General features: G+C 33.0%; 3 long non-coding RNA genes across 3 annotated transcripts; 1 reads left to right on the forward strand and 2 right to left on the reverse strand.

Annotated features, from left to right (window-relative positions):
- Positions 1-1,286: 1,286 nt before the first annotated feature.
- On the forward strand, positions 1,287-1,934 carry LOC130242862 (uncharacterized). Its single transcript, XR_008839098.1, has 3 exons — positions 1,287-1,317; positions 1,409-1,583; positions 1,680-1,934. It is a non-coding gene; the product is annotated as an uncharacterized LOC130242862 (long non-coding RNA).
- A 3,203-nt stretch (positions 1,935-5,137) lies between these two features.
- Positions 5,138-6,938, reverse strand: LOC130243868 (uncharacterized). The gene is made up of 3 exons (XR_008839171.1): positions 6,906-6,938; positions 6,653-6,798; positions 5,138-5,498 (listed from the first exon to the last, which is right to left on the reverse strand). It is a non-coding gene; the product is annotated as an uncharacterized LOC130243868 (long non-coding RNA).
- Positions 6,939-6,967: 29 nt separating this feature from the next.
- Positions 6,968-9,545, reverse strand: LOC130242900 (uncharacterized). Its single transcript, XR_008839106.1, has 3 exons — positions 9,501-9,545; positions 9,062-9,121; positions 6,968-7,037 (listed from the first exon to the last, which is right to left on the reverse strand). It is a non-coding gene; the product is annotated as an uncharacterized LOC130242900 (long non-coding RNA).
- Positions 9,546-12,186: the final 2,641 nt, after the last annotated feature.

The following is a 12,186-nucleotide window of genomic DNA, read 5'->3' on the forward strand; positions in this document are numbered from 1 at the left end:
TTGTATGACACCTTATAGACCATAAACTGATTCGGCTGTCCACATTGGAGTCCAGGAAATTAGAAGTCTGCTTATGCTGCTTGTCTACTAGTCTTGGGATTGGTTGAAATGTTATTAATGTTAATTTTCTGTTGTTTTAATCTTGTACAGCTCATAGGAACTCCAATCGTCCCAACTGTGAGGGGGCCTTGCTCCAGTGACTGTTGGTGTGTACTTCATTGTTTCCATTAGTCCCTGTATCTGTAGACCTAGGTGACAGTGGGCTAGAGTGAAATTTTGGTTTTATTTAAACTAAGGCATAATGATGGCCTTTTTATCTCAGATTTGGTCATGCAAGTAATTAATTGATATCATAAAATATTTTTATATTCTTTCCATTGTAGGTGGAAAAGATGTTGGTATAATTATTTTTAATAGACTGCCAAGATCTCAGCAGACATTTTTCTTAGATATTCTTAAGTGGGAGTCTGTGCAATACAAGGTGGATAGTATTTGCAAGAAGGATGTACTAGGTACTTTAAACTGTATGTGTTGAAACTAAATTAACAAGAAAACAGCTCTTTGATGTTCACCTAGTAAAATTAGATTAGAAGATATAAACTGTCATGTACTTGTTCTTGACAGGAAGATTTGTGGACTACATTAACTAATGACACTACCTCCAAAGAGTTGCAAAAAGCTGTCCAAAGTTCCAGCACCCTCTTTAAGTCCTTCATTTTGGTGTTCCATGCCAAAGCACATGAGTTTTAATGTGAGATTGGTGAACTATTTGAGCATCTTAAACTGATGCCAAAATTTTGTTATTGCTTTCCAGGATATTGGCATACCAGGATAGGTGTGTTTTAACTGTTGGGAAGGAGGTTGGAACAGTGCAATGTTTCCTCTCTTGGATTGCAGTGACCAGACATGCTACTGTAACTCTCATGGTCATGTGCTGGTATTAGCAGATGTTCAACTATTTGGCCATCTCGCTGACCTGTTGATATCAGAAGGTAAAGACATCCAGTAGAGTTTGTTTTAGATGTTCAGTAACCTATTTGAATAGTATTATGATTTTTGATTTCTTATCACTAGACCACAACAGCTCTGCAATGCAAGTTGCAAAACAGAATCCATGAAACTGGCAGTGACCGGAAACCAATTGGAAGACTTTGGTTTATGATGTAGAGAAGTGGGCAGACGGTGAGGGAATTATTATTAATATTACATATAGTCATGAATAATTGTAAGTGTTACTATTATTGTTTTGTATTTTCACTAGCAGAAGCAAAGACACAAAAAACAGAAGTGATGTGGATGTCTTCGCCTTATAGCATGGTATGTACACTAGACTTCTGACAGTTTTGATTCTTTAAAAGTTGATGTATAATCCATGTGATACAACTTTCTTCTTATGAATACATTTCAGACACTGTCGATCTAACAACAACGAGAAGGGCGTTCAACATTATCCTGCTAGTAAGGACTCTGCAAGAGAACAGAGGATTCTTGTGGCAGAGACGGCCAACCATTTTAAATACCAAATACCTTTCAACTCATCCTGGTTCCTTCAGAGAACTGTCCTGCTTATGTGCTACTGAAAAGTATGTATTTGTATTATTTAGCACAAACATAAGCATAAGGTTACCCAGTCCAAAGGATGTTAATACATTTTAATGTGGTTGTGTTCTTCTTTAAAGATACGACATGTGGCCTAAACGAAGAGGGGTTAAAAGGTCTGTGGATCATCATTCTCAGAAAGCAACAAAATAACTGAGAAAAAAAAAACTACGACAGGAGGGTGCAAGCTAGAGACCTGCAAGGTACCTGCATGTTTTGGCCGGAGCAAAGAACATACATTTTTTAAATAAAGCTCCAACTGATGAGTATGACATTGACTACAGATTTTCTTTTACTGTAAAGAAAGAAGACGATGACCTTAACACTGAATCTAAAGCATGTAATAAAATCTGAATTTCATAATCTATAACCAAATTGTTGTCTCTTTTTTTTCAAATACATATACATGTACAGTATGTATGCATGCCTCTTAAATCAATCAGTGGTGTTAATTTGGAGCATTATTGAACGCCTAACTGCTTACAACATGTATAGATTTGAGGTACTCTATATGAAAATAAAATAAATACACAAAACTGACATTAAGAGCTTTTAAAATATGAATTCTATGATGAAGAATGTGTATTGAATTTTTGCATATACTTGGCCAAAAAATGTTTATTATTATTATTATGGTCAACTGCTCAGATACCTCCAGTCAATATGTGGCTGAGTCAGGCAACCAGACTTCTACCACTTGAAAAATTTACCTATGATTTACATCAAAGATCTGATGTGTTCTGGCGCATTTGGTCCTCCTGGATTTTTCTTGAGGGTACTGCATGACTATTTCTTCACCTTGGAATTTAAGGTTCTATCTGCGTTCTGAATGATTTTGAGAAATTGAGCTTCAAAGTTTTTGCATTTCATAGCAAACAGTATGTGTGTAACATTTGTTTAAATAAAAAGTCTTAAAATTTAAACAACTTACAACATACAAAAAACATCCCATAAAGTTAATAAGTTGTCATTTAATATGTCAATAACCCAATTTTGACAAACATGTCAGATAGAACCTTATAACTCTAAGGTGACGATATGTCTTTCTAAATTTGTTTTATCTCCTTTTATTTTTGTCTTTGCTTTGTTGCATTTGTATGCATTTGTTAGAATGTCCAACAAAAACTGCTGTACATATTGTTACAAGACACCAGTACCATTGTTGTTCTGTTGAAAATTAAAATAATAATAATAAAATAAAAAAACTATTTATAAATTGTTCTAATGAATGCAAAAAAAAAAAATCAAATGATGCCAATTAAAACATTTTCCAAACTAACAGAAAGTCTATAAAATATGATTTTTTTGGTAGACATAATCCATCTCAATAGCTTATACTCACATATAAGTACAGCACAAAATTATTTTACTTTTAGTTTAGATCATCTGAAGGTTTGCATTTTTATTTTGTTGGTTAATGGCTATGTGTTATAATCATTTGGAGGTTTGAACTATTCACAGCATTTGTAAAGATATCTTTTCGTCATTGTAACCTCATTTCTTACTATTTTCATGATTTTTACAATGCAGCAATTCTTACAAATCATTTGATTAATAAAGAAAATAATTAGCAAATTAACCCATGATGAAAACAATAATTAAATGCAGTGTCTACAAAATTATCCAGATTGAGTTTCACCACAAGACACAGTAAGTTGCATGGTGTAATACTAATTTGAATAAATATGGTATGGTAAAGGAGAAATTTTTATTTTAGACTTCAGTCCTTGGCTGAAGAAAGATAACAAAGGCCACGTTTGTCAGTATCTTAGTGTGTAGTATGCTGTAATAACTGAAAACTGTTTAAAGATTATTATTATAGGGAGACATGCAGGACAAAGACATTATGTGGAATCATTATTTCCTGGATTAAATACATAAGTTCATACATTGTCAAAACATACTGTTACACAAACAAGTTGAAGATTTAGAAAGTAAAAATATTCAGATAAAGAGTTTTTTTCAAAACAAATACAAAAAGTCTTTAAAAGGTTACATTTATAAACATTTACATATTTTAATATAACTTATCCATATTTCAAATAAAGTAGAAACAATTAAACCACATGATGACCATTAATGAAACTTCTTTTCCATGATTTATCCAGTGTCATAAAATCTACACATATTATTCAGAACACCAGTGAATTCACCAATTACTCATATAATTTGTGATGAATATTGATCACTATTGCTAATAACTAGTGATTTAAGAGTATACTGATGTTGTACAGCTTATTTTTAACACAACTGTACATGTGACAATAACAATGTCTTGTTCATGTTGAAGATGATACATCTACATAGGTTTTACTGCCTTTCTACTCCCAGGGGATGTGTAGAGCCCCATGGAATAAGAAAAAATATTCACATTTCAAACGTCTCTAACTCGAAGTCAAATTAGAATATATAAGGGAAAAAACACAACACTATTACTTATGCTATATTCAATAAATAATATTGGACATAGTTTTCAGATATATACTGAAAGTCAATAAAAGCTGTTTAAAAAAACACTCATTGTAAAACAACAAGTTTATGCCTGGCTTTCACATATGTCATAAATATATGGACAATGACCTTATATAGATAGTCCTATGTTCATTAAAGATCGTATTTATTCCATTTTATTACAAAAATATTTTAAACTACATTACCCACAAGTCTTTGTCACTCTATAGATGGGACAGGAACAACATGGCGCTACAAATTGTAGTTCATTGAAATGTGTAATTAGGGTTAGGTTTAGGGTGACGATCTTGGTTAATCGGTAACTATTTGAAACATGGCGATACCTCGTTGATAAAGGACACTGTTAGTAAAGTGGCAAAGTTAGCAAAACATAGTTAGCAACACGAAGCATCTTTTAATTTGGCTTTAAAGTTAGTCCAATCACAACGTCGCAATCTACGTCACACTTGTTGTCTCTATTTGGTAATCCGGCTGAAGGTAGATTATAAATTAAGGATTTAAATAGTAAAATTCATATTAATATTACATATTAAATATTATGTCTTATTAAAATACAAATGTATATTTACAGCGAGATTCCTTTGTGGGTGTAACCTGATGTGTAAAATGATCACAGTGAAACCAGATCATAGGCATACATTTGAAATGAATAATAAAATAATAAATGTCATGTTTGAAAACAAATATAGTTCAGCATTTCCTGTAAATTGACCCTGCATCCTGTAGGTATCCAAATATAAATATATGTCAAACTTCAAGGACAAATACTGTGCCCATTAAATAGTAAAAATAGTGTAAATGAGTATGCAAATAAAGACAATACATTTTTAATGAAACATTTATAATTTATTTATAATACCACAAAAAAAAAAAAAAAAAAAATTCACACAAACACCAAAAATATATATTTTATAACAGTTTTTATTGCAATATTTTATTACATACATATATATGCAAATGATTAAAAACAATTATAATTGAAGGAAATGTATATTTTGAATTATTATTATTATTATATTTATTTATTTTGTGATATTTATTCATGTCATACATCTGCTATGTGAAGCTCAAGTAAAACTGCACTGCAAAAAATCTTTTCAAATGATGCCTTTGGAAATGCCATTATAACAAACTTTCACAACAGCAAGTCAAGTTCATGACAAATACAAAAATGTTTATAATGACAACTTTCTGAACTTAACAGCAAAAGTACCTAAAAGCTATAACACTTTTCAAAAACATATTCAAGTACTTACTAAAGAACAGCAACATTTTTACAAAACACTGAGAACCAATGTGTGCTTGGCGAGTCCAGGTGTTTATGGTGACTAGACTGTCATATTGCAAACCGGTTGGCATGAGGAGACTTGGGTGTAAAGTGTCGGGAATTCCTGGAAGGCTCCCATGTGTTATCCCAGGTTTTGCCACTGTAAAGTATCAGAAGTGCACAATATCATTAAAGAACAAAGAATCAAGATGATTGTTGGGTTTCATTTAGAAAGTTCAGTGATATTTATTTATATCTGTAAAGTGTCATTAAATCTGGCACTCTTGAATTAACTGCTTGAATAAGTTTAACATTTTCAGCATGTTTTCATGTATTCCAAGCAGATCTGACAGTCCTACAGACTCAGATATGAGGATAGTGACTGCACTGATCACTTCTTGCTATTTAAAACACACTCTTTGACTCATCAATTATATGAAAACTACAACAGCATACAGTGTTCCACCCTAATAATATTGCTAAATTATGACAAGTCTATTACTTTACATGGCTGAACATTTATGTTATAGCTGCATGATTCACTGCTATTACTGTAACCCATTACAGTCTTAGCCCAACCTAATTGACTTTATTAGAAAACTGCATAGAAACCTGTTGCCTTAAACCACTTATGTTTTTATACAAGGTGAAACTAAACAGCCATACTTGAATTAACTTACAACATTTACAATCTTATTGGACTTACAGTAACATTTTAATTCAAGTAGGGCTGTTAAGTTTTATCTTGCATATAATGTAAGGGGTTTAAGGCAATGAGTTTCTATACAATTTTCTAGTAAAGTCAACTAGATTTGGTTAAAGGAATAGTTCACTACTTACTCTCCCTCAAGTGGTTGTAAACCTTTATTATAAAACTTCCAAGTTTCTTTGTGTGGAACATGAAGGATGTTTTTTGAAGAAAGCTGAAAACCTGAAACCATTGACATACATAGGAGTAAAAAATATACTATGGAAGTCAAGGTTTACAGATTTTCATCTTTCTTAAAAATCTATATTTTTGTGTTTAACTGAAGAAAGCAACTCAGACACATTTGGAACAAGTGAAGGAAGAGTCATTAATGACAGAGTTTTCATTTCATTTTTGGGTGAACTATCTCTTTAAGAGTATACTGAAAGAAATGTCCTACTCAATGATGCTAACTTCAGCTACATGTGTAGCCCCTTGAGTACTTAATTAGAAATCAAAACAATGATCAGATCAGTCCTATTTTATGCCCTATATATCATATTGGCCACAGAATGGACTACTTAGTGTTGCAATGAAATTAAACAAATAATAAAACTATGACTTACCACACAATACAAGACAACCAGTGAATTTTCAACTCTACCTTTTCTGTACACAAGATGAGGTTCCAGCTTCAAAATAGCACCATTACACTGATCCTGAGTGGGGCGGTTGTGCTGCTCTGTGAGGTTGTGACTGTTCAGATGCAGTGCTGTGAAGAGTTCTTTATTAAAAGAAGTACATTCTTTTCAAATCTGCACATATTAACAAAGAAAAATACAATAATTTTAAATAATGATTAATTCTGAAAAACCTTACCCTTAGTCAAGATGAATTCATATGGCCTCTGCAGTCTTTTGTTACATGTATGGAAGACAGATCTCTACTGTTTTCCAATAAATACATTGGACTTAATCCAGAACATTAATCCAGTGTCTAAAGGTTCTGCATCTGAAATGAATAAAAACAGATGTGACATTAGTTAAACCCACTAAACTACTAGATACATCAGTGCTGCTTTAAGCAATTCTAATGTAATTTAAGTGGTCCAAAATTAGCCTTAATCTGTTTAAGATTATGATTTAAAAAGCATTTCTTGCATTAAAAAAAAAATCCTGCCTCTTGTAATACATATGATCAATAGTAAATTTCTGAGAAGGTGCAAGGTAATCCTTGAGTTTTACCATTAACATCATGACTAACATAATATTTGAGAAGACAGCTTGTTGCGTCTCTTTACCACAATTTAGAGATGATAGATTCTTTCTTTTATTAAATAAATTGTTAAAGGCCAAATTATACTGGTAATAGTGTATGATAATGTGTGAAATACATCAGTTTATGTTAAACGAGGTTATGTTATGCTTTGAATAATAAAAAGTTGCATTCTTACCTACTGGAATAAGGGCATAATCAATTACATGCCCTGTAATTTTCCAGCCTTCTTTTCTCAACAGGCTTATCTCACTCACTCACATACATATATACATATATATATATATATATATATATATATATATACAGTTGAAGTCAGAATTATTAGCTCCCCTGATTATTTTTACCACAATTTCTGTTTAACAGAGAGCAGATTTCTCCAACACATTTCTAATCATAATAGTGTTAATAACTCATCTCTAATAACTGATTTATTTTCTCTTTGCCATGATGACAGTAAATAATATTAGACTAGATATTCTTCAAGACACTTCTATACAGCTGCAAGTGACATTTAAAGGCTTAACTAGGTTAACTAGACAGGTTAGGGTAATTAGGCAAGTTTTTGTATAATGATGGTTTGTTCTGTAGTCTATCGAAAAAATATAGCTTAAAGGGGCTAAAAATTTTGACCTTAACCTCTTAAGGCCCAAGCTGTTTTTTTACATGCATTTTTTATTTCTCTTTATTTTATTTTTTTTATTTTGGCTTATTGGAACCTGATTAGAATAAAACCTAAGTACCAACTTTTGAAAGTATGTACTTTTAGAGAAAAGTATGTCCATATATGTGGAATATGTCCGAATTTATATAAAACACAATAAAGTCACCTTTGTGTAATAGAATGAAAAACTCTTTATTTCTGCCTTGAACACAGCAGTTTTTTTCTTGCCTTTTTAATGCATTAATAACACATACACACATATTTTTGAACATGCTTTGACTATCAGTAAAACATTTTTTTTGCCCTTTTTGGACAATTAAAATAGTGTTTGGGACATTTCATATGCTGCAAAACAGTTGCAGTATGACACTGTATGTCTGTAACAAAATATAAAACATAAGACATAACAGCTAAAATGTGCTGTCCATGTATGTGGCCACTAAGCCCTAAGAGGTGAAAATGGTTTTTAAAAAAATTAAAATTGCTTTTATTCTAGCCGAAATAAAACAAATAAGACTTTCTCCAGAAGAAAAAATATTATCAGACATACTGTGGAAATTTCCTTGCTCTGTTAAAAATAATTTGGGAAATATTCATAAAAGAAAAGAAAAAAATCAAAGGGGGCATTATATATAATGTGTTTGTGTGTGTGTCTGTTTTAAGGCATGAAAAATAATTGCAGTTACAATGTAGCCTTTAAACTTAAGAGAAACACTTGATTTGCTTTGATATTGATGTAGTTATGAATACAATTGTATTATTAGAGGTAATATTTATTGTATATTGCATAATTTATTTCGATTTTGGACGATTACTATTGTGGAAAACAACAATCTGGTAACACTGTTCCTCATCTTCAAATGTATAACTATATTTTCTGAGCTATGCACGACTATATGTGGGGAAAATATATTTTATAATAAATGAACTTGGATGTAATTAGATAGCATCGCTAGTTTGCAGTACATGCTTTATTTATATCAAGTCTGCAGTCATTTAATGCATCAGGAGATAACTTCCCTGCTTTTATAAAAGTTCTAAACAAACCCCTTATCTAAATCAACAAATCGTCTTTATTTGTTTACTTTTTACTTACCGCGTGGAAAACCGCAGTGGACCTTGGGATCGCAATGAACCTTGGGATTGCGACCATAGACTGTAAAAAAAAAATAGATCTCGACGTACTATGACCCCAACTTCAATGAATAATTTAATAATACAAAGATCAGCTAAAAATATTTTTAAAACTTAGTACTTTAAATGTAATATTTTTTAAGTAAAAAAACAAACAAATTAATCAGTTTTATTAGGCATAATTACCCTAAACTGGGCAATTGAATATAATTTCACTCATTAAATATAAAGTAAACGATAACACATTTATAAATACCAACATAAATACCAACTAATCTCCAATAAAAAGTAAAAAATACATTATGTAGCATTAACCTACCACGTATTGCTGAACAGTTTAACTCATCGGTGAACTCACCGGTGATGCATTTTGACCAATAGCTGAGCGATGTTGAACTCACTGTTGAATAGAAGTCACGTTGACCGATGTATATTCTCATTTACAGTTGTCTCGACCCTCTTTACAGACGCTTTTCATGAACAAAACAAAAATCACATATTTTCAAAAAAAAAAAAAAAAAAAAACTGCGATAATAGACGTAAACCAGGTATAAAATATTGCGTTGACATCTTTTGGTAATTATACGAGGCTTTGAACGTCTCCGTATGACGTCTGAGGCAACCCATTGAAAGCAATGGAATTCCTTCTGCGTCGGTTTAGAAAATAGTGCTTGAAGAAAAGTAACAATTATTATAATAAATTATGAAAAGACACAACGTCTGGTACCCCATGGCAATAGAATAAATAAATAAATAAAATACTGCATACCCTGTGGCAAAATAAAATAAAAAAACAATACAGCGTCTGCTATTCTATGGAAAAAATGAAATAAAATATAAGTGAATAAAAAAACTGCGTCTGGTACACTATGTCAATAATAATAATAATAATAATAACTGCATCTGGTACCCTGTGTCAACAATAATAATTAAAATACTGCGTCTGGTACCCTGTGTCAACAATATTAATTAAAATACTGCGTCTGGTACCCTGTGGCTATAATAATAATCATAATACTGCGTCTGGTACCCTGTGGCTATAATAATAATCATAATACTGCGTCTGGTACCCTGTGGCTGTAATAATAATCAAAATACTGCGTCTGGTACCCTGTGGCTGTAATAATAATCAAAATACTGCGTCTGGTACCCTGTGGCTATAATAATAATCGTAATACTGCGTCTGGTACCCTGTGGCTGTAATAATAATCAAATACTGCGTCTGGTACCCTGTGGCTGTAATAATAATCATAATACTGCGTCTGGTACCCTGTGGCTATAATAATAATCAAAATACTGCGTCTGGTACCCTGTGGCTATAATAATAATCGTAATACTGCGTCTGGTACCCTGTGGCTGTAATAATAATCATAATACTGCGTCTGGTACCCTGTGGCTATAATAATAATCATAATACTGCGTCTGGTACCCTGTGGCTATAATAATAATCATAATACTGCGTCTGGTACCCTGTGGCTGTAATAATAATCAAAATACTGCGTCTGGTACCCTGTGGCTGTAATAATAATCATAATACTGCGTCTGGTACCCTGTGGCTATAATAATAATCAAAATACTGCGTCTGGTACCCTGTGGCTGTAATAATAATCATAATACTGCGTCTGGTACCCTGTGGCTGTAATAATAATCAAAATACTGCGTCTGGTACCCTGTGGCTGTAATAATAATCATAATACTGCGTCTGGTACCCTGTGTCAATAATAATAATCAAAATACTGCGTCTGGTACCCTGTGGCTATAATAATAATCGTAATACTGCGTCTGGTACCCTGTGGCTATAATAATAATCGTAATACTGCGTCTGGTACCCTGTGGCTGTAATAATAATCATAATACTGCGTCTGGTACCCTGTGGCTATAATAATAATCGTAATACTGCGTCTGGTACCCTGTGGCTATAATAATATTTAATAAAAATATTTTTCGAAAAGCGAAGCATCAGGTATCCTATGGCAAAATAAATCGTGCTAGAGACACGAAAATGATTTCCCATTGAAATACATTGGATGGAAATTCGTGCAAGGTGACACGAAAAAAGAGGGAAATTCGTGCCCATGAACACGAATCAATAGATTAAATTTCGTGACTATTTCACGAACTGCCGTGAGACTGGGTTGGATCTCCATGTAATCCAACACACTATCTGATCCACAAGGTTGATGATTATTGATTAGTTGAAGATCAGATGAGAAATGATATATACAACATGGCCACCACAGCTCTGTAGTCTTTCATCAAAATGTCCACAGTACCAAAAGTCCTCAGATGACATGTCTAGTGAAACATTCACACATTTTCATCCCATAATTTTTCATTAGTTGAGCTTAAAACAAAATTCTCCACAGGATTAAGTGCATATACAGCAGTGAAGCATTTCTACAAAAACATTAGAGTCATCATATTCACAACTTCCAATGCATAAAATACACACTGCCAATTAAACTACATTTACTTACATTCAGTTGAGCATCCAACAACATTTCAACTATGTACCAGTAGCCACTAATGGCCCGTTTCCACTGAGTGGTACGGTACGGTTCGGTTTGGTTTGGTACGCTTTTATGGCCGTTTCCACTGTCAAAAAGCGTACCGAACCGAACCGTACCGTACCCCTTTTTCGGCACCCTTTCGAAAGGGTACCAAACACGAGAAAGGGTACCAAAAGGCGGAGCTAGACGCGCAGCTGATTGCTATTGGTTTACAGAGATACGTCATTCGCTTACGCAACAAGCCAGAATGAAAACAAAAAACCCGCCATGTTTGAAAAACACAGAGAGAGATTTTAGCGGAATTATAAATATATATAATAACGAGCCATGGTCGATCTGGGCTCAAACAGACCTTGTCGTCGTCTTGATGGACAGCCACAAAACCAAGAAGAATTTACTCTGTGCCCCGTAGTTTTTTACGAGCCAGTCTGAGGCGCGAGCGGTTTCGCTTTCTTGCTAGCGCTCGCGCGCGTCTAACATTACATCTGAAATAACAAACTTCTTGAGCTGATGATAATAACCTGCGCTTGATTATTGACGTGCTTTTGAAACCCGATCCTGTCAGACACTGACAAAC

The sequence above is a fragment of the Danio aesculapii genome, chromosome 16 (genome assembly GCF_903798145.1).
Source record: "Danio aesculapii chromosome 16, fDanAes4.1, whole genome shotgun sequence".
Lineage (NCBI taxonomy): Eukaryota > Metazoa > Chordata > Actinopteri > Cypriniformes > Danionidae > Danio > Danio aesculapii.